Source organism: Haemaphysalis longicornis, unplaced genomic scaffold, assembly GCF_048455015.1.
Source record: "Haemaphysalis longicornis isolate Haplotype H1 unplaced genomic scaffold, Haemaphysalis longicornis Haplotype H1 scaffold_9, whole genome shotgun sequence".
NCBI lineage: Eukaryota > Metazoa > Arthropoda > Arachnida > Ixodida > Ixodidae > Haemaphysalis > Haemaphysalis longicornis.
The window spans coordinates 12,915,831-12,939,330 of NW_027526460.1; the positions used below are offsets into that span (position 1 = coordinate 12,915,831).

The 23,500-nt window shown below is 48.4% G+C and overlaps 1 protein-coding gene across 2 annotated transcripts in view; it reads right to left on the reverse strand.

Annotated features, from left to right (window-relative positions):
- The window catches only part of LOC144152228 (uncharacterized), a 67,324-nt gene that overhangs the window by 38,413 nt on the left and 5,411 nt on the right, over positions 1 to 23,500 (reverse strand). Inside the window, exon 1 of one of the 2 annotated variants that reach the window (XM_077683463.1) lies at positions 13,737 to 13,993. The exons of the other annotated variant lie outside the window; for it this stretch is intronic. The gene's annotated coding sequence lies outside the window, so the exon portion shown is untranslated. Of the gene's footprint in view, positions 1 to 13,736; positions 13,994 to 23,500 lie in introns of those variants that run through there. 2 annotated transcript variants of the gene reach the window in all.

Consider the following 23,500-nt stretch of genomic DNA (forward strand, 5'->3'; position numbering starts at 1 on the left):
TTCACTCACGGAGCACCGTGTAGATGGCGCGGAGAATGGTTACCCAGCGTCCCCCGCGCGCAAGCTCAACAGCCGGGCACGTCGGCGGCACGGCTTTGTCGTCTACTTTAGCGACGGTTGTTTTCGGCCTGTTTTGGCGCAGCCTCGCGTCCCTAGCGCGCTTCCTTCGCACGGCTTAACTTGTTCGACAGCATCTCCTGGGTAACCCGGACCAGACGGAGACCAGACGGAATTAAGTGGTTGTACGGCACAAATACGTTAAAGATTGGTTTGCAGGGCGGGAAAACAAAGTGTAGAGACCAAATACAGACATCTGGCCGCTACAGAAACGCTACCTTTTGCGCACTGCTTGCCACGAATGGGACTCCGTTTTATAAATTGGTGAATACCAATTCGGTTGTGTTTTAAGAGGTATTTCAAAAAGGCGAAAAGAGCAACTGATCCTGATAAATAGCGATTATAAAAGTTCCCTCAGCTTTCTCGCAATTCTCACACTTACGAAACTAACTAGTTTAAATCTGTATAAAGGGGAATCACTAAGCTTACATGCGCTTGTGTTGCGCGGTGGTGTAGCCCCGCGCTAGCTTCATCAGGACCGCTAGGTTCCACTGTTGCACCCTACGAAAGACGCTCCTCTCCGGTTTCTTTTTGCCGTCGCACGGCCGGGCTACAGCGGCAGCGTCCGCCACTCTAGCCCGGCAATTGCTGTGGCTGTCGTTCAAAGTTTTGCTTTCCAAACACCTTCACAGCGTAGATTCGAGCGAGCTTTTTTATATTCCAATAATTATCTTTTGTTTTTACAATTAAACTACACTTGTTAATTCGTTCTCCCACACAAAGGGGCCAGGCCGTGGAACATTGTGACACTGGTCACGGCCGTTGACTCTTGCGAGCAGTTTGAATCTATTGCTGAAGTGTCTCAAAACGAAATGGTAGCTTTAGCAGTGCTGTCGCATTTCCTGTATAACTAGTTCTATACTCGCTTCTATTGCGGACAATCTCCGCACGGTATCAGAGGCAGTCCAACAGCGAAACTTCATACCGAGACCGTATGAAATGAGCAAGAGGCCCAGAAATTCCCTGGTGCACTTGGGTTTTCTTACGTGCTTTGTGGGCCTTGAAGGCGGAAAGTTGGACGAGTTGGTATATCATATCGGGAAAAACAGAGCGCGCAAACGAATGGCACAACACGGAAGAGACAACGGGGACATCCGTATTGCTACATCGTGTGTGCGTCTCTTGCTTGGTTTTAGTTTCCGCGTCTTTTCGCGAAATACCGTATTTATTCGATTATAAGGCGAGGGTGCAGTCAAAAAAGAAAAAGTATATTTCCGAGCTTCGAACATAAGGCGGGGTATGACTTTGAGACAACGGATTATAGGGTAAAAAACTCGCCTTACATTCGGATAAATACGGTACTAGAGGCAGACCGGTGACGCTTCGCGCCACAGCTTTCCCAACGTCAGAGACCTCCGTGGATGGCGCCCGTCTGTTCTACTCACGCGTCGTCACGTTGTATGACGTCAGCGCCGCGTGCACTCGGCTAACGCTCGGACAGCCGCTAGCAATGAACGTGCTGAGGTTGCGCGGCAACACCAATCTCTGGAGACTTCCCATACGAAATAAAATGTGTGCCTGATATTTACTTGATACAGCGGCTGTCATTTTCTGTGCCTAACGACAACAACGCCGGTTTTTCGCACGTAGAGGCAGTGAAGGCATTCGTCTCACAACGCGCGTCTGAGGCGCGAAGAAAAGCCGGCAAGAAGTGAGCGCTCTGTGTGCCACGTGCGCGGCGCACACGCAAACGACACAGAGGAGCTTCGGCTCGTGGTGCAACTTTACCGGATGCCCTTCGAGTGCGCGGTGGCCGCTCTCTATTCCTGCTTCTGACGACGCCTCCGTTCGGCCGCTCCAGCGCCGCCGGATGCCGCCGGAACGGGAAATGTACGGGGCCGTTACACCATGCCTCGCGGCTGTTGCACAGCGCGAGTCACGCACGCGCGCCGGAGCCTTTCACGGCTACGGACGTTAGCAACAACGAGTAGGCCCACTGCGAGGTTCAACGTTGGCTCAAAGACCGCATGCAGAATGAACCGCAAAAAGCTAAACCCAGTTCCACCCAGTGTGAAATCTGCTGAAACACCGGAGCTGTGGGTTGTCTTTACGAAGAGTCCGTTTAGCTTCGGCTTCTTTCTTGTGCGCAATGTTAGCGCCGTCTTAGCGACTAATTCTCATACGATTTGTTCTACTGTAACGAACAGTTACATCCATTTTCTGTAATCATGCTCCCTCCGTATATGGTCGTGCTTCACTGCGCTACCTGCAATGTGGAAAAGCCTGCTTACAAAAACCAAGCTTACACCGCTTTTTTGAAAGTCGGCTTCATCTTTAGACACAACTGCATTGCTGAAAAGGCACTGTTTTTTGGTGGGGAAATACAGTAAAAGCTCGTTAATTCGAACTCCAAGGGGACCATAAAATAGTTCAATTTCAGCGGAGTTCGAATTAGCGGACGGGCACTAGAATGAATGGACTCGTTATCGCGAATTAGATGCTACTACACGCTTGTGGCAGGTGATTTCGTAAATAATAATAGCATGCGCCGGATCACTGCGCCGGTGGAGCGGCGCCCTCTGCAGAAGCGAAATAAGCTGTTGTAGGATCGCAGCGCGCGTGCCAAGCTGTTGTTTTTGTTTCGTTGTTATGCAACTCTAGTAAATTTTATTTGGTCGGAATTCGCAACACATTGTGATCACTCTGGGCCGACTTCTGCGAGGAGCGATGGAAACCAGGGGATCACAGTTCGAATTATCGGGAGTTTTCACCCATTGAAATATACAGAGCTGTGTCGGTACCGGGGCGTGAGTTCGAATTAACCGGAAGTTCGAATTAACCGAGTTCGAATTAACGAGCTTTTACTGCATAAGCAGCCTTGGACCAAAATATTGAGGCCGTAAGACCTCTTATTGATTTTTGAAATTCTTTTTCTGTACTGGGAAGCTGTGTATGCGCGGCGGAAAAGCCTGCTCTGGAGAGACCAGTCTGGTATCGCGTCACGACACGATACCAGCAGAAACATGTCGTCGGGGCCAGCGTTAGAACAACTCCGCTGTTTGAAGTTCGATTAGGGTCACGGTCGGGTGAGAAGTCGGGTGAGAGGGAAAGATTGCGCAAACCTCCTGAATTAGCACTGCTGGAAACATTGCATGAGCTCCCGTCTGCATTTACCGCGATCACCACGCTCTGAAAAATGTCCCCCTACCCCGCATTCCCCAAGCCTTAAAAGGTAAGGCTACAGAGCTAAGTCCAGTATTTACACCCTGAGTTTAGTGGAAACCTGAGGAAAACTGCTGTTCAATTCATGTTTACAGATGGGCTGAACAATGATTTCTTTGCGGAAGCTGACTTTTTTCTCGTAGGCATATGACCCAATTCCCAGTACGTGTGCGTAACCGCACCTCTACATGTCACTACAACATCACCGACAATAGCGCCGCAAACAAAGTTTTGCGATAACGGACGTTTCTTTAGCAGGCCCCCTCAATTAAGGCGGCCTTGAATGGTCCTTTCCCCACGTTCTTCAACCCTAAGCACAAAGTCGAAATGATGGATTCTTTAAATTATAATCACATGTAATATACGGCACGGGTCAAGGCTACACGACACAGAAAGCGCGACCAGCGTTCACTTTTTGTCCTGTGTTTTACTAAGTTTGTCTCCCATTCCTCGTCCAACAACCAGCTGCCATCAGTTCCGACTCTCAATCAGCGTGCGATTCCTTTCAACACTACCGCCCTGGTTGTGAACAGGGCGCCTCAATGCTCGCGCCGCGCGGGCATCAAGTCGTGACCACACCTGCGATGAAAACACAGTTCCTGCAACCTCAAGAAACTGCGCCAGCTATCGACTCCTCCACCGAGCGGCTCGCTCTTTCTCTTCCCTCGCATTCGCAACGGCGAAAACGGTGCGGCAGGATGCCGGGAAACAGATAAGTAGTAATCTGCCGCTCAGAACCACCCTCCGAAAGCATTTAAGATAACTCGCCGAACTTCCCGACACTGACAACCAGTGCAAGAAGGAAAAAATATAACCAGCAAGCCACCACAGCTTAGCGAAGCGGTCGTTTTCCCCAACACCCCTTTTCTCGGAGAGCCCGGCTAAGTTTAGAGCGGCTGTGTTTACACCGTACACACTGTCACACGTGGCCTGACGGAAATAGAAACCCCAGTGGTCGGCCAACGCCGCAGAGGGGCAGGGTCTTGCTCCCGCTCCTAATCGCAATAATCGTACGAATTTCAAGCGCAATCATTCAGACAGGGGACGAACGGGGATTTCGATTTTTTGTGCTTGAAATTCGTACAATGAATTACCAACTAGCTCGAGCCCACACGTTGTTAAGTAATAATAATCACTCACGAGAAGCTACCTCCGTCGCTGAGAAGAGTATTATCCAACCAACGCGTGCTGCCGGTGATGACATATGAGCAGAAACGTCGCGTCTTATTAAACAATTGCAAGGAAAACTTGGGTCGGCTCAACGGGCCATGGAACGAAGGACGATAGGAGCAACGCTCGGGGACAGGAAACGAGAGTCCTGGAACAAACTCGACTAGGTGATACCATAGTTCAAGTAAAGAAAAAAATGGACTTGGGCCAGTCATGTAGCGAGACGAACCGACAACCGGTGGCCACGTAGGGTAACCGAGTGGATACCAAGAGATGATGGGTCTAGAAGAAGGGGAAGGCCAATAACTCGATGGACGGACAAAGTACGGAAATTCGGTGGCAGAGATTGGACTCGAGAAGCGCTGGTCAGGAGCGGTTGGAGGTCAATGGAAGACGTATTCGTCCTGAAGTAGACCTACATAGGCTGATGGTGAATAATAATAATAATAATAATAATAATAATCAATCAATCAATCAATCAATCAATCAACCTTTATTTTCGGTGCCCAGGAACAACCCTAGGGTCTTGGTACTGGTACACCATATACAAATCGTACATAAAAACAAACTAAAATCAAGACAACACAACACACAAAACTGTATGCATGAAAGAAACAATAAAGTAAAGATAGTTACAGTAATCTCAGAAAGCAAAACAGCAAAAAAAAAGAAAAAAAGCAAAGCAAAGAAAAGAAACAGGAGACCTAGCGTTGCAAGCCATGACACTCGGACAGCGAAATGTTCAAGGCACGTGAAAAACAGGAAATACTCACTGAACATGACAGCGATAAGTTATACGCATAACACGAAGGTTTTATAACAAAATGTTCGGAAGTTTCAACTTTGAAAGAAGTTCAGCATTACAAGCACTGGCACTCAAACCTACAGAAATTCAAGCAACGCAAAACCAGGAAATGTGAAAAACAAACAAACAAGAACATGATTTGCCTAAAATAAATACAGCACATAAATTTGCAATGACTAAAGGCACTTAAGCTACAACAGTTTTCAAGTCGTTTGAGAACAAAGAAAAAGAGCTCTGAAATATATCAAGACGATCAGAATATTCATTATATGCACATTGTATTCTGCAGATGGACGAGCGTCTTCTACTTAAAGCATCTGTTCTAAAAGTTCGAAATGTTCGGAAAAGTTTGTTCGGCAAGTTGACATTGATAAGTGTAACCAAGTCGTCACACAAAATATCCCCATGAAGAAGTTTATAAAGAAAGATAATATCAGCTCGCATTCGTCGACACCGAAGGGAAGGAAGACTTTTCAGAAAAGGCACACTGCCGTTAGCGGTGCCTTTAATAATAATAATAATAATAATAATAATAATAATAATAATAATAATAATAATAATAATAATAATAATAATAATAATAATAATAATAATAATAATAATCTAAGAAGAAGGAGAAGGGGATGAAGGGGGGAGGCGAGAGAATTCTGACAAAAAATATATTTGCCCGCACCGACGATTCCCATTGAAGTTAAGATTTCTATTTATGCATGGAGGGTTTCGAACCCAAATATAACTTCTGTGATGTCTGTACCGTAGCGAAATTAACAGGCGCAGATTTCGGCACTATAGCCTTCGTTTCCGGAACCAATTATGCGGAGAAATAAAGAGAGTATGTTGTTCTACTGGCCACATTCGGTTACAGTAAGCGGAGGCAGCTGGTCGGCCCTTGAAGAGACTACCATCAAAGATGAATTTGGTGCCGGACAGCCATACCCCATTACGCTATCTCGCGTGCGACCCCCCGAAGGATGCCGGCGGGCTTCGCGGGCGACACATTGCCGCATCCTCGATAAGAGCGCAAGGCAATCCATTATGGCAAAGCGACCGGCTGCCGCTGTATGTCACGGCGGATTAAAAAAGAAAAGGGCCGCAGAAACTTTATCGCGAGATTCTAAAAAAAAAAAAAAACGGAAATAGAAGATGAGTCTGTTAAAGTTGGTGCTCCGAGGAACCAAGCCGCTTGGGCTGGATAGCTTCCCTTCCTCCCGTTACAACCATTGCAAAATTCAAAGCGGTTGTCTTCATTCAAAAAAAAAAAAAAAGGAGAGAAAGAGAAAGAGAGAGAGAAAGAGAGAGAGAGAAAGAGAGAGAGAGAATGAGAGAGAGAGATAGATAGATAGATAGATATATATATATATATATATATATATATATATATAGAGAGAGAGAGAGAGAGAGAGAGAGGGGGGGGGAGGGGGAAAAAAAAACGGTCGAAGTACTTCTCCTATGATTTCCATGACGTTTTACTCAAGGGTCGTGTGCACGCAACCGTCATCGCGCCCGGCAACGTAAGAACGACGTTCCTAAGCGAGAAAAAAGCGAGGACACTAGCACATCTTTTTTAAAAGAGCGCAGTCGCCCGCGGGCTACCTAAACGAAAAAAAATTCGTCTATCTGTCTGTGTTCCCCGATTCCACCGCCCGGCCAGAAGAATGCTGGCACACGAAGTACCTATATATCGGCAAGATCATTCCAATCTACTAACACGACTGCCGCAGCTCATACACGTGCACGGTATTCAGCGTGAAGGCAACGTCATGCGCACTAACTGAAAAATGTAAGCACATAACCGTTTCTTTTAACCAAGCAAAGAGCAGGTATCATCGGTATCCAGTTACTAAAAACCACACGCCTTTGAGCCTTCTGCTACAGGGTATGTGTATGATTCGCACCCCCCTAAAACCGCCTCGGATGGATCTCTTCTGATTCTTTTGTATACAGAAACTAATTTGCTGTGCTGAATCACCGACTTGGGCACGCTGTCCGTCTCTGTGACCAAACGAATGCGGGAAACTAAATAACTAAAGAGCAAGCTAAAGTTCGCTATCTAGCGCGTTTCTGAGGGAAATATGATGAAAATTGCTGGGATTACATTCCTAGCGAGCTTCCGTTCCCTTGTGGGTACTGCGAACGAAGCACCCTCTACCGCCTCACTTTGAACTGCAGTAGTATTAACTCTATGCTGCCAACTGCTGAAGTGGCTTCGTTGTTCTGGCTCCGTAGGCTATGGGTAGAATCGTGGCTTTTGGAACGGGTCCGAAACCCAACAATTCTGAAATTCTACGGCGAAGCTGTGTACGGCTAGGATCCACCAGATTACCTCCGGCAACATAGCGATGTAGACAAAAATCGCACGCGAACGTAGCGCCGCCTTGCGGAGCCCACTCAAATCCACGGGATCGTAAAACAGTGCGCAACACTCACAGTGCATGGTAAAAAAAATCATAAAAATACAAAATGGGTCCTAGGACCTCGACATGAATGATAAAATTGAGCCTGAAAAGATGTCTTCTTAGCAATTCATTTGTGTTAAGGGGTGAAGCCGACTTTAGTTAGATCGTTGCTGCCCAAGGAGGTTGTATACAACCTCCTTGTTGCTGCCTTAGGCGCGCATGGAAAAACAACTAACGAAGCGGTTCAGGGAGATATGGGCTGGGCGTCGTTTGAAGTTAGAGAAGCTCAGAGTAAAATATGCTTTGAGATGAGGTTGAGGGCAATGGATCAACGAAGGTGGGCAGCTAAGGTATTTAGGTACCTATACTTGAAAAGCGTGGACACGCAGTGGTTAAGAAAGACTAGAAGGCTAACGATGAAATACGGAAAGAACAGTGGGGAATCCAAAACAGCCAAGGTAACCAAAAAAGAGGCAAGGCAGATTGAAACGAATAAATGGAGGGAAAAAATGGAAGCTAAAACGTCGTTAAGGCGCAACCACATGCGACGTTTTGGTCGCGTTTGGAGACCGTCCGCGGCGACGCGCGTTCAGCGCGCGCCACCAAATACACAGCAGCGCGCTCGGAGCGCCGGTGTCTGCGCATCCCAGATTTTCGGTCCGTTTTCGGCGTCTGCGCCGGATGTTGCTATCCTCAATTTCCGGTCCCCCTCCGCACGCAACATGGCGGCTCTTTATTTGGCGGCTCTTTAGAACTTTATTTAATAGAACGTCAATTTAACATGTTTTGTTTATTGAAGTTTTGATTATTCTTCAGTTTATTAGAAATGACTTAAACAGAACGATGCTGCCTTTACTAAAGTAAGTCTGGCAACTTGGATCGGAGAAGCGCTCTTCGCGCGTCTCATGTGCACGGTGTAAGAAGTGCTCATGTGGTTGCTCGCCCTCTCCAACGCCCGTTCCGCGTCGGCGCCAGGCGCCGCAGACGGCCGCAAGACGCGACCAAAACGTTGCATGTGGTTGCGGCTTTAGAGATGTACAGGGCTGAGAAGATGAACATCAGAAAGGAAAATTTCTACGATAATTCCCAGGGTAGTGCTTTGCTTTTTGAGGCTAGAGCAGGTTGCCTGCGACCTAAGAGTTTTGTGGGGAAGTATTTACAAAATGATGGGGTATGCGTGGTCTGCGGAAAAGAAACAAACTATGCGGCACATAGTGTTAGAATGTGAGGGTATCCATCCAAATCTACATGAAGGGAATATTGGGCTTTCAGAAGCCCTAGGATTTAAGGGTATCACAGAGGAGGTTAACTTCAAGGCTGTCGAGGGGACGAAAAGAAGATTAGAATGCTGGTGGACGAAAAGCAGAGAGGGGAATATTGCCTAGGACAGTTACCACCTGTAACAGGAAAAAAAAAGTATTTTGTGCCTAATAAGCTTTTTGTGCCTGCCCTAAGCAGCGCTAGTATTGAACCAAAAGTGTAAAACATAGGTATATTAGTCCTTTTTGGTCAGATGGCATGTCATCACCCCGATACAAAGGGGAAACCAATAGAAATCATCATCATCATCATTGCAAGCTTGCTCTTCGTAAGCTGGCTTTCCCACACACTGTGTTGCGCAGTGAAGCATGGCAACCTGCGGAAGGAGTATGATACAGAAAACGGCTCTAACTGTCGTATTATCGAAATTATCCCGAAACAAATCGCGTTGAAATTAGCCGCTGAGACGATGCTATAATTACGCTGAGTTTAATGAACTTGTTACAATTAGTTCATAGTGAAGTTCTAAACGCTACAGAATTATACCCCTGTCAAACGTGCCTATTTAAGTGCACTTCCGCCGAGTGCACTCGGGCTTCCCAAGTGACACTTAGGCTGCGCGCTGCTAAACGACGAAATAAAGTGCCCTTGGCCGTGATGTCAGTGACGATAGCCGGCGTAAATATTACGCAAAATTACTTGAAATCCCCCCTCTTTATCACGTGAGGAATATTGTAAACAATTCGTTGTGTTTGAATTGTTTAAAATCGCAATCGGCGCATCGCACAAGACCACAAAAACAGAGTCGGGACGGCGACTGAACACCGGCGCTTTTATCTTCACTGTTATTCACTGCGCAGTGAATGACAGCTGCATTATTGTTCGGGGGAAATTATCTGAAAGCGTTGAATACAACGGAAATAGGCTGAAACACGAACACAATCACGCGTACAGGGCCACAAGAAACCACCTACGAGAACGCCGCAGAGAACGGCTGCCATGGAGCAAAACACCCACCTGGCGGCGCTAGCACGTTGTTGAGAAAGAGGTTATTTTCTTATTTTTCGTCGCTGCTTCAATTTTTGTAAAAGTAAATAAGCAATATATCTATAATTAACTTTTAACGTTACTTATTATCATCTAAACGCTCGCGGTTTTACGTTAATTTTTCCGATTTTCGGACTTCTGTTCACGAGATTACTCACTCGGCGAGCTGGCCCCGGTAAAGTGTGTTTGGGGACCACACTCAGCTTAAAGTGCGTTCCTTGTAAAGTGTCATTCGCGTTTGCCGTTTAGCTGCTCCCGAATGACATTTTATCCAAGTGCACTCCGTGTAAGTGCACTTAAATAGGCACGTTTGACAGGGGTATTAGTCTGCTGTCAATACATGTCCGTTTACGGAGGGGTATATGATTACAGAAAACGGCTGCAACTGTTGTTTTACCGGAACTATCCTGAAACAAATTAAACGGCAATTGGCCGCCAAGAAGACTCATGTCGGGCACCACAGCATCGCCGGTCATCCCGATTCACAGAGCTGAAGGGCACTGAATTTTTTCCAAAACCCGTGATTTCTTTACCGTAAAATGTTCTCTTAGCTCAATTCTGTTCATTCTTTTCGTAAATAAAAGTATAGCTTGGTATCTTTGGGGTCGGTTTAGAGGTGGGACGGGGCATATCAACACGTTCACTTAACGCATTTTTAATTTCACCGTAAGTGCGAACTTTTTACCTATCTTGAAACGGAATATGGCTACATTTTTATCCAAAGGGACAAAGGTGGGTTAGGTGCAATCCGATGATCGCAGCTGTTTGATCATGACCGGCAGCGAGACCGCCGGAACGGGTTGTGAAGCGGCGGCGTCATGTTACTTAAAACCGCGACTGCTAGTTGTCGACGGTACCGAGTGCGATAAACACTTCCCATGGTTACAGATACGCCTTAGCAGTTAAACTGTGTACGACTTGCGTTCGTATCCTCATTGTAGAACACGATGAGGCCATTTTTCGCGACCATACACACTGAGACACTTTCAATTCAAGATGCAGCAGGCCGCTTCCCCACTCTGCGCACTTCGTGACATGCGCGAGGGCCCCTAAACGACTTGATCAATGTCTCCAAACAAGTTTACGCAAGCGTGCGTATCATCATCATCATTGCATTAATCAAATTTTTTATTTCTGTCTTTTTCGCACATATGCGGTAGCAATTGCAAAGCGCCTTTGCCAGGCTAATCTCGCCAGTCTCCCTCTCTCTCTCTCTCTCTCGTATTGATGGCGATATCCCAGACGTCCAGAACTATTGCTGTGAGTTGAAGGTACCTTAGCGGTGAAATGTTCGAAAATGTCTCCGATTCGCAACGCCAGTTACGCAGATGTTGCTATAAAGCAGTTTTTTTTTTTTTTTTTTTTTAAGCGCAAAGCGTGTTTTGCGGACGAGGGAGGCTCGGCAAAAATGTGAACAGCGATTTCAGCTTTGCTATGAACGGTCCATTGGCGACAAGGACAAGCGCCGCATTCGCCAAGCGTCCGCAGGACACAGCGTAGTTTCTAAAATATTTCGGATTAGTTTCGGTGACGTTTCTGACCATGAACACGCGGTTTCAGAACGTCGGCAGGCATTGCAGCTGCGTGAGCGGTGGGACCTGCTTTTCGTTTGTCGCGTCATCTTCACTGGTGTAAGAAGGGGGACAATATCTAATTTCAATCGCCAGTATAGTTTGTCCTGCAAGCTTACACGCGTCCTTTGGTTGGGGTTGCTTCAGACATTCCACCAATCACGAGCTGTTGTCAGTGGCACCACTGTGCAAGGTGCGCGAAATTCCCCCGTGAGCTAACATTCATCATTTATTCGTAATTAGCAAAACTGAAACAGTGTGCGATTTTGTACGAAGCAGAGTTTTATGTTGTCCCGTGTCCCTTTATCTTCTCCGAAACTACCAAATGCTTTCAATGATGGCGGCGAGGGGGAAAAATGTGTCTTAATACCCGTGTTCTTCTCGTTGTTTTGCGTTTTTGTGCAATTGCAACCAACTAGCCCAAGAGCCGTCTGGAATAGGTCAGTGTCTGTGATTTGTCCAGTTCCCTGCCGTAAGCAGAAGAAGGGAGTAATCTCGAGCCCACCAACTCGCCTATAATCAAATTATATATAAGGATAATTAATTGCATCGCAAGGTACGCACCAACCATATACGGCTTCGATTTAAGCTCTCACCACGATCAGCCACTGCGGCTGATCGTGGCGACCGTGGGAGCATATAACAAAGTGAAATTTCATTGCAATTGCACAAGGAAAAAAAACGAACAAAACAATTGGGAAGTTATCTAGTACGGCATCACACTGGAGCTTTTTTTTTATTTTAAGGTTGAATAAATTCCCCTCTTCAGCTACTTATTTATTTTTCTTGCTTTGTGGCTCATTTTTGCTGTTTTCTGCCTTCATATTCTATCTATTCTTTTGTATACTCCCCCCCCCCCCCCCCCCACACACACACACGCACCGGTCTTGTAAGTTTGGCTCCATTGAAAAGGCAGTAATAACCCATAACAATTATCACAATTTTAGCGCAAAATAAAAGAAAAACAGGCGAAGCACTGGCGACAACTCGCCAGCCACAATCTGGCCGGGTCTCTGACTGTGCGATTGCAGTGATGACTGTGCGATTGCAGTGATGCTTCTAGTTCCGTTTGATAAAACCGCTTGAATGGCGACGTGAGGTTAACACAGTGATAAGTTTGTTTTAGTATTCCCCATTACGTCACAGCTGACGTTGTAAAGCGCGAAATTTGAAAATTTTTAATATTTCAACGTTTTTTTTGGTAAACAAACATCTTTTGGGACAGGAATTGAGTTTGGCAAGTCACCAAAGGCCAGTTGTATTTTGTCTTCACGGCTTCTCGGAGGCCTAAATAAAGCCCTTAGTCACAGTATCGACTTCAGGTCGTCAAAAGTTATAAGTTCGTGAATAAAGGTCGAACGGTATGTTATTCAGAGATACGACACACATTATGAGAAGGCTTTAATTTAGTATGCTTGCGAACAAAACATGCTAGTTAAAAGCGAATAGTTAATTCACATGGAACACGGGAACCTGTTGCAGAATCCCAATGCTGCGCGTCCCTTCCACAATTTTGCACGTCACTTGTTCAAGCTTACTAGGAAGTTGTAAACACGAATGATGTCGCTCTAATGTTATCTTTGTCTGGCATGCTCAAAAACTCCCGCCGACATAAATTGCACAGATAATAGGCGAATGCCCATTTACTCCAGCTGGGTTACTTACGGACGTCTCTGTTTACTATAACGGTCCTCGTACGCGTTCAGCATACCCCCAACCATAGGCGTGCGCACAGGGGGGGCAGGGGGGGGGGGGGGGGGCGGCCGTTCCCCCTAATCATCTGAAGGGGGCGCCAAATTTGCCCCATGCCTTGCCGATGTAACACATGAAAGTAAAATTTCGGCTCAGAAATATTTTGTGTGTGTTGCAATTCCATCACATTGAAATAAAAATTTTATAACCATCCCTCTTTGCACTGCGTTCGCACCGCAAGGCCTTCAGTGAGAAGAGGTCGGGAGTTGCTCTGGGGGGGGGGGGGGGGGGGGGGGGGGCGCAGCGGTAAGACTTTGCCCCCCCAAATTGAGAACTCTGCGCACGCCTATGCCCCCAACTACAAACAAAATATAGATGGATCCAAGCTCTTGGCGAAACTTATCGGGGATTTTCACTTTCCTGTTATTTTCGGCTCATTCAACATTTTCTCTTCACTCCGTAAGGTCCTGAGCAGAAGAAAATGAGAGGTATCAAACTTCCCGTTGGCTCACTCACCGCGCGTCGGCGAAGGGCACGGGGCAGCGCTGTTCCGACGATTTCGTTTCTCGCTCGAAATAAGCGACAGCTAAAACTATCACCCGGCGTGCAATTAAAAATGGGCGCCTAGAAAATCGTACAACGTGCCGTCGCTGTCACCGACGAGAGGACGGCACTACGCCTCGTGAACTCGGGAATCGTCAACGCAGCGCTCGTCATGTTCGAAGAGCCGCTTGCGTTACAGAAAAGGGGAAGAGCGACTCTCTCTCGGAACGGCCGCCCCCTGCCGACAAAACAAGCGCTCCGAACCCGAAAAGGCATAACGCGAGGACGCCCGCTTGGCGTACGTTCGGCGCGGCGACGGGCGGGCGTGGAAGGCAGGGCCTCCAGGCTGGGGGAGGGCTTAAAACTGGCTGGCGCCTCCCCTCGAAGGCTTCCCCGCTACGCTTCTGACGCAACGCAGCGTTCGCTCAAAAACGAAAAGGCGCGAAAAGAGAAACGGGAGAAATGAGAAGCAAAACAAGAACAGCCGCTGGATCAGTTTTCTCTGCGCAGGCGACGACGCAGACATGCCTCCCCGCGTCTGTTGGCGCCGGCGAGACCCGTCAACAAGCGCACTGCCGTCAACCGTCGAGACCCTTCGCTCAAGTGTCGCACCCGCCCAACCACGGATGTCGCGAAGGATGCCCAAATTCATGGATGCTGGGTTCGCTCCAGACGGTGTCGATGCGACGTTAGTCGGATTGGAAGAGGAAATCCACCGCGTCCAAAGCGACGCCGTCCCCGGTCGATCGGAAGCGTCAACTTTTGATTAGGGCTCCTTTCGACGAGAGGAACAGGATTTGCCCGACAACCACGGCTGCTCTCAAGAAGGAAATCAAACTGCGATGCTGAAGCTATACACCAGAATCGTTCACTGCGAAATGGCTACAGATTAATTTATAGGGAGACCAACTTGTTTTCTTTGACACGAATCGAAATTTCCGTTTTCATTCTACAGCTCGCGGCGAAAAAGCTCCCAAAAGATAGTGCTTGGCTGTTGCTTAAAATTTATTCATTCACTCCACCGCCTGGTCTAACCGACGACAAGCTCAACCGCACGACGCAGTAGTCAGGGAGGCGGGTAGCAGCATCGCGATGCGTTTATCACACAACATACTAGCCACGTCCGGACAATACCACGAGAACCTCTGGTCATCTACAGTCTTAACTAGGAGATTGTAGCAGTTAATATCCGGCAGCCAGCTCAGTGTAGTGTGAAACTGGAGCAATATCACGTAAACACCGACTACAACTGATTGCCAAAAAAATCATCATCATCACAAGCCTACTCGGGGTCCACTTGCAAGTAGGAAAAATGTCACAGGTATTGCGCCCGTATGCTTGTTCAGAGTGACCTAAATTTCTACGCACACAATACATCGCAGTCCAATGGCGACATGTATTTAGCTGGCGAATGCTATGGGCGCAGACCTATATAATTTTCCAGAGTTTAAGGGGGAGGGTTTGATCACGTCCATTTAAAAACACGGGGAGGGGGAAGGACAGGAGTATAATTTCGATGTGTTCGGATAAATGAGCACCACGCCCTCGCCTGTCCACCCTACCTGCATCTGATCTGATACCATATGTGTCGTCTGATTTGACGTTTGTCACCTATTCTTCATTTCTGCTTTAGTTTTACAAAAAAAAAAAAGGGGGGGGGGGTGTTCTATGAGACTCAGTGGCTAAGGCGTTGTGCTGCTGAGTACGAGGACGCGGGTTCGATTCCCGGCCCCGGCGGCCGCTTTTCTGGTGGAGGCGAAAAGCAAAAACGCCCATATGTACGAGATTTCGGCGCACGTTAAAGATCCCCAGGTGATCAAAATTAATCCGGAGCCCTCCACTCCGGCGCACCTCATCACCGCGTTGCGTTGGTGCGTTAAGCCCTACAATCAACTAACTAATCACTTCGGCGGGTATGTCTGTTTTAAGTGCAGAGTACTTTAGGGGCTCGCCTTGTCGTAGCTCGCTCGCTGGACCCAAGTAAAGCCACACGGCGATCCGTCGTCACGGCGTAACCCAGAGGCTTCGAAAGCTAAACCGTTTTCAGTCATAACCGTTCGAAACTCGGAACCGCTGGCGCTGGTCTACATCGCCCCTCTGTGTAGCGCAAAGAAAACTGTAGGTACACTTGACGCAAAAGATGCGTAATTAACCGGCAGCGCCCGCTATCATTTAGTTAGGAACACCCGTTGGGAATTGGCTTTTACGGTGGCAAGCGAAAAAAAGTGTACCGCCGGCACGTGCGGGGGGAAAAGAAAGCACAAAAAATTGGCCGCGAATCTGCTCCTTTCGTTGCGAATTTCGACAAAAGACCATAGTCTTTATCGACTTTTACCAAGTAAATGCCTCCCTTCGCTTTCCCGCTCACATCTCATGTTGTTCGTCTTGCGTCGCGCTCCTCCCGAGGTAAAGACGCCTAAGGTTTGCTTAAATCATTTTAAATTTACCGCGTTCCACTGCTCCAGGCTGGGTGCCTCGATGCCAACACTGCCGTACCCGTGGCGGAGACGCGCGCGAATCGAGGTGCCCTACTTCAACGTTGATAGAACCACGTTGCCCTACTCTACTCCACGCGCGTTCCAAGCAGAACGTGGAACCTATCTAGTGGAACCTTTCGTCACTGTTGCCGGTTGATTTCATAAAATGGCGCCAGAAGCTATAGTGGCGCGGGCGACAGCAGGCGACGGCGGAGTGATTTTTTTTTCTGCAGTTGATGAAGTAATTAAATTCGCAAAAATCAGGCATGTATGATTTTTTATAAAGGAACACTGCAAATATCACTTCTGTAATAATTTGTTGTCTTATATTTGCGTAATGTCTTGTTCTTCTTCAACAATATTGACAAGTATGAACATTACACCGGACTGACCGGTAGATTTAGCTGTGACTAAAAAAGACTATTGCGCAGGCCTTGTTCTGCTTTGGCTAGGTGGCTGAATCGAGTCACAGACAGACCAAAATTTCTGTGTTTAAGTAGCCCAAGAAAGACTATCGTCTTTAAAAGAACAGAACTCCCGTTGACGCTGTTTCAGGCAGGGGGCGCGCGAGCACTGCGAAGGCGGGAAATTTGAATTGCATCGGGTGGTAGCGGTGAGCCGATAACGGCGCTACAGCCCATTATGGCGAATTACTGCTCTGCAGTTCCTACAGCTTTCACATTCAGTGGAACGGCTTTTTTTTTTTTTTTTTTTTGTCTTGCACCTCAACTGCTCGGCGCTTTTGCCGGCATGCACAAATTTAACAGCTTAGTTTTATAAGCTATACATTCTCAACCAAAGTTGCGTACTTGGGGTGATGCTCACAAAGAGAGATGCAGCAAAATTTCTCCACCTAATGTGAAAAACGCCTGCACATATTGTACTCCGCTGGCACGTGCCGCGACCGACGACAAGCACATCAACGTCTTGAAAGTGCTGAGTGCTCGGGGCAGGCACGTGCGCTTGCATAGGGACGTGCGCTTTTTCACTGTCACCTCGTAGGTTACTTCCCGCAAACATACCTTAGCCGCTAAATGTAGGCGCCTTGAGTGTTCGATTATCCCACTGGCAGGTACGTTAAAAGCGACCCCTTTCCCCATGAAAGAAAAAGGAGGATTCGAAGTGGGGGGGGGCAGGCAAAAGGATGATAACCCGAAGCTGGCTGGCATTCTCATCTCAGTGGTGCTAGCACGACCGCGGCACGTGGTGCTTGCTTACGGCACGCGACATGGCGACACCCGTTTGTGCAAACACCGAACAACCCATTCTATTTTGAGTGCACGCATACATGCAAAGCGGCGGGCTCTTTGGTACCCGACAACCACCTTCTTCAGCGGCGCCCTTTTACGACTTACAGCCCCGGAATCATTGCAATGGGCCTTGCCGGCCGGAGAACGAAAACAGATGGGGGAAACAAGGGCAAACAAAGCCGTCGGCGAACTGCGGCTACAGCACAGAGAGAGAGCTCAACTCCTCCACAAAGTTCCCGAAAAACCACCGGCAAAATCCTCGAGTGACTACACCACCCTGCCGTGGCTGTCGCCGTCATAACAAGGCCCTCTGAGTAGGGCCACACACTTGAGTGCCGTGGTCGGCCCGGCGTAGCACCCCTGAAAGAGGACCCGAGAGCGCTCGCTGACATTTTTCGTTTTCTGCTTGGCTTTGCTTGCTGTATACCCATACTTTTGATGAGCTTAGCTTTTGTTTCTTGCAGCTTCTAACAGACTGGTGTGGTTTGCATGATCCGGTCTCACTGAAAGCGATTCTACTGAGCGACTCACTGAGAGCAGATTCTAAGCGGTACTGACAAGGAAGAAACTACGGCTAAGAGAATTATATAAATGGAAGGAGACAAGCATCATCAGGGCCAAGGTTGGGCATGGCATGTATGCGTAGCAGTTCCCGAGGGCGAGAGGCGTTCCATATACATTTGGTTATTATATAGTAAGAGAAGGGATCGATTGCCTCCGGAAACAACTCATATACCTCTCAGAAATAGCACTCTGAAAACTGGTGCTTTTTGAGACCCTGAGAACCCATCATCGCATGCGTGCCAGTGGAACGAAAAACGCTTGTTGAATCGTGATCACTCATTTGAAGCAACCACCATACATTGCGATTGATGGCGATGCCTGATGATTGCTCCATGACGAAAAATCTCTACCACGCCATCCCAAGCCAGAGAGAGAGATAGAGAAAGAAAGAGGGAACCTTTAAGAAGCCATGCAGACAAAATACAAGTATGTTTTATTCGAAAGATTTGGTGTTTTGTAGTTCCCCAAGCGCTCGTCCGGTAGCAAGCGATGCTTTATTCCCTGAGAAATTAAGCAAATTGCAGCCAACATTTTTATTTTCCCGCCAAATTGTGTTTCTTGACGTCTGCGATGACGCATCCAGAGTAGGTGTTCAAGCGAAAGTTAGTGCGCTGTTCAGTCGGCAGCGAACAGCGAAACGTGTTTGCTCACCGTCACTCCTAGATGGCGCCACCATACCGGTCTCTGCACTCGCTTTGTTTCTGACTGTATTTGCGCCTGGCTTGTTTTTGCTGCGGTAGGTAGTAATAGTTTCGTCAAACACTGGCTACGCTTGACAAACAAGGTCGCGTAACAGAGTTTTTGCTGGCCGTCTTTGACGGTCCGCTCCGCTTTGACAGCAAGCGGCGGAGCCATTGCGCATGCGTGACACGTTTGTGCTGAGCGGGCCGCCGAGAGCGGAGCGGACCCTCAGAAACGGTCAGCTAAAGCTCTCTCTAACGTCGCTTACGCCAATCGCCCAGAGCCCTCATTCACACAGCCGTCACCTTCTCCGTGACGGCACCGTCACGTCAAGAAACCGCGACGGAGACGTTAACGAGTAGCGTTCGTACTGGAGCTCTCAGTCAGATTACAGGGTCGTCTGCCCAGTGATCAGTTTAGCCTAGAATTGAGCGTTTTAAATCTGAAAAGTAAAGAAAATTGTTTGTGCTCACTTTTCGCTAAATTTAGCCGTAAAAATTTGTTTTCTGATTAGCTGGTTTAGCGCGGGGCATGGTCCCGTCACGTTGACGTGACGGAAACGTAGAGCTCGGCCTCCCGTCACCGTCGCACCATTTCCGGCGAGAAATCGGCCGAAAAACGCCGCCCATGACGGAAGACGGTGACGTGACGGGGTGAAAAACGGCTGTGGGAATGAGGGCTTAGACAACCCCAAAGCAGCGGACTGCTTTGCAGCTATAACAAGCATAGTGCGCGCAGTGCTAACAGCAGTACGCACTGGTGCTTCTATGTTTACGTGCACTTTTGCAACTTTCATCGTTTACACCCCCATTCTTACTGCGATAAAACGAATATGCATTCCACTTAAGCACAAAAAGCTCGTTCTGCAAGCTTATAAACCCTGCCTAACTTGCGTTTGCTTTTGCCGGCCTCAGCCAATCGCACAGCTGCCCATTTTACGACATAGGTTCTCGCGGGAAATGAGTTAGTGGGTCGCATGGCAATTCTCTTGTTTCCTAATTATATAACTTATTTGCGCGAAGTTTGTGTTAAAAGTGGTGTCAGTGTTATTCTAACGAATCAACCTTTCGAATAAACCAAACTTGCAAATTGTCTGCATGGTTCCTTTAGTGGCAACGGGACTGTTGGCCGAGCCGTTGGGCCTGGCTTGCTACGCCAGATGAAAATAACAAGAAAGGAAATACAAAAATGGGAAGGTGCTGGACGATGCGCCCGAAATTCTCAGTCCCAAGCTGGCCATAAAATGACGCTGCCACAAACGGATGTTGCTCGGAGGTAGGGCAAAGTCCGTCGGCCGCACCCAGCCGAGTGACCGACAACTGCCAATACTCATTAGCGCCGGCCGGCGCAGCGGACGATGTACCGCGAACGCAACAAACCTGGCACAACCGGCGTCCGGTGACGTCAAGACGCCCACAGGACGTTGGCTCGGTGGCGGAAAGATAACGGCATGGCGGGATTTGGTATGCCCTGGCACGAGGAGTTGCGGGGAGTTTTTCGTCAAAGAACGGGAGTAAAGGATGAAGCCGCCCAAATTCGCTTCGCCCTTGACAACTTCACGGAACGTACCCTGGGAGTTGAAAGTTTCGGGCCGACGAGGCTCTTTTCGCCGACAGGAAATTGGCCGACTCGGCTCCTTCCGACCCGCAGTTGGCCGTTTTCTCTTTATTTTTGTTTTTCTTTGCGGTAACCGCTCGTTTCCTCGGCGCGGTGGAAAAACGGGTGAACGTGCGGGCAGTAAACGGCAAGCATCTGTTGCTGGCTGAGCGGCCACACAAAGGCGGCGACAAAAGTGATAGGGGGTGAGGACATGCCGATGTGTATAAAGCCGCTTTGGCGGTGTACCGAAGAAGCCGGTGGCGGCAAAGTCTTAGGTCTGCGTCATTTTGCTGTTGAGATGAGGGAGGCACCGCCGGAAACAAGGGGTCTATAACTGATATCGACGTCCCTGTTAACGTGAAAGCCTTATGTTTCCTATAAATAGAAACTGCGGCGGTGTTCAGTGCCTAAAAATAGCCGTCAAAATCAAGCATGTCCCGCGTCTTAGAAAAAAAAAAAAAAAAAAAAAACCACACAAAGGAAAAAAAAATCCACGCATCTTTACGAAGTGAACCACGACGAGTGGGCGAAGCACTGGGGATCGTTCTTACCGTAAATCACCCGTGAGATTGCTTACTGCTGCTAAAACGATTTCCAATCCAATCCAAATCCAATTCAATCCAATTCTCCTCGCGTATGCGCAGCACGGCTCTCCAGGAGCTCTCTCTCTCTCTCTCTCTCTCTCTCTCTCTCTCTCTCTCTCTCTCTCTCTCTCTCTCTCTCTCTCTCTCTAACCTTTTGTGAACTTTTTATTTTGTTCTTGTTAACCTTTTGTGAAGCTTTTGTTAACAGATGTTTCGATTTACACGGGGCTGTGCCGTGAGCACGGACGCCGGACGCAGCCTCGGCCTTAAGGTGCTTCGCCCCTAAAACGTGCGCGCGACCGTCGCCATGAGACACCTGTGCAGCGCGAGCTCGGGCGGCAAAAGCGGCCGGCCGGCGAGACGCGCCTGCCGAGCAAGAGAACGCTGCTCGGCTGAAATGTCAAACGAATAATGGGGATACTAAGAAAAACGTATGAAGGCCACTTGCCAGCTACTTTTCGGCGCGTTTCTATGACGTCACAAAGTCTTGTTTGTGCGATTGGCGGCTCCCGACCAAAGCCATCGCCAAGAACCATGACCGTCAATCGAGGTGGGTCATCTATATCGTATCACTTGAATGCTGAAGTAGTGAACTTAACGCACCAATAGCTATATTTTCAGTGCTGGCCTTTATTGCGTCACTGTCGGCGTCGTTTAGCGCGAAATTTGAAAGTTTTTCAATGTTCCTTGCGATATTTTTTCCAGTTAAATAAACGTCTCTCGTGGCTGGAATAGATCTGAGTACGTCGCCAATGGCTATACCTTTCAAGTTGGACAAGGTTGCACTTTGTATGTGTCGCCACACAGCGTCATTTGCGAAGTTATAACGATAAAACACGCGCAAAGACCCGCGACATCGCATGCAGTCACAGCATCGGATCCCACCTGCCCTGTGTGGTCAATTTATGTAGACACGTTGCTCGAAAACATTTCAATATTTCACGTTGCTTTCCCATGTATATACGTAAGCTGTCTCAAGTGTTTCTGCCGTAGTTTACTTTTTTTTTTTTTTTTTAGAACCAATGGAACACACCGAGAGCGCCAAGAATCATACAACGCTTAAGAGCCGCAAACGAAATCTGGAAGGCCAGAATGCGTTGAAATTAGTGGATGAAAACTAGGCAGCATTGCGTTTTGTTACAGCTGAGGTCAGTGCGAAACACACGGAGCTGGGCGATCTAAAGGCGCCACCCAGCTAATCAACGCCTGTAGAGGAGGTATTCAACGGGTCACATGTATACCGTCACGCGCTAACAAACTTCGGCTCGAGCCCGCTGCTTTAGAAGCGTTTTTCGCGCTTGAAATCAAGCAAAAAGTTTGGAACACACACACATGTCTATTTGCACGCCTCCTTCGTGTGATTCTTTTTCCCGTGTACAATCAAAGGGTTAGAATAGCAGCAGCGCTATTCCTTTATAGTTAAATATAAGTTTTCTCGTTCTCCCCTATTGAAGTTCAGCTGAAAGGGCAGAGCCGGTCTGTGTGCACCAGCGGCGCCGATAAGGCGAGAAGGATGATCGGCGTCGCTGTTCTCATTCAAGAAATCTGGGCACGAATGGGTGAGCTCTATAAGAGGTCAGAGATCGACGGGGGGAGCAGCGTTACGAGGGAAGCTTGAAATACGCAGTTCCTGTGTAAAGTGTCTCTTGTAAGTGTACTAGCACGAACGAATTTGAACATGGGCGGCTGCGCTAAAGCGTTTCCTGTGTTTCGTTTATGTGACGGAGTTTGAGAAGGAAGGGGTGGGGTAATTGATTGTAGGGTTTTACGCGCCGACTCAACCCAGGCGATGAGGCGTGCCGTAGTGGAGGGCCCCGGATTAATTTTGACCACCTGGGGATCTTTAACGTGCGCCGAAATCTCGTACACACGGGCATTTTTGCTTTTCGCCTCCGTCAGAAAAGCGGCCGGGAATCGAACCCGCGACCTCGCGCTCAGCAGCGCAGCGCCTTAGCCACTGAGCCACCACGGCGGGGAAGAGGTGGGGTGGAACATTAACAGTCAATGGCAATAAGTGTACATGCACTGCAAGAAAATAATAACAATGACTCGTCAAATGGCGCATTGGCCTCTACGCGCGCCCCTTCGACATGCGGCATCGCGAGCGGAAGCGGAAGTTGTGGCGGCCTGGCGGAGTGCTCCAAATTAACGGCGGGAGGGAAACGAGGCGTCCTGCTCGCGCAGACCCTGACCCAACTTCCGCGCGAGAGAAGAAGACATCCTGCCCCAGAGACGCCAAGGGAGAGGCGAAAGGCGTGTTCGGAATGCACCGCGCTACCGGCCGGGCCCACTCCGGCCGACCTCGGTCAGCTTAGGTCGCCTTCTGAGGGGAGACGCGGAGAAATCGGCAATTAAATCGCGGATCGAGAAGGAGGAATCGGGAAAGGTCGTCCGGATGCACGGGCGTTTGGTGACGCGCCCTTTCGCCGGTCGGAAGCGCGAAACGTCGCGCGTTTACGCGCTTGTCGAAGTTCGTTGACTCCCTGCTGAGTTCGGTTTGCGTACAGTGCGAGCATCCTGCACTTTAAGAGGATAACAAGTCAGCACTGCTCTTCAGGACTTCGTATCTGACAATTTTTGGC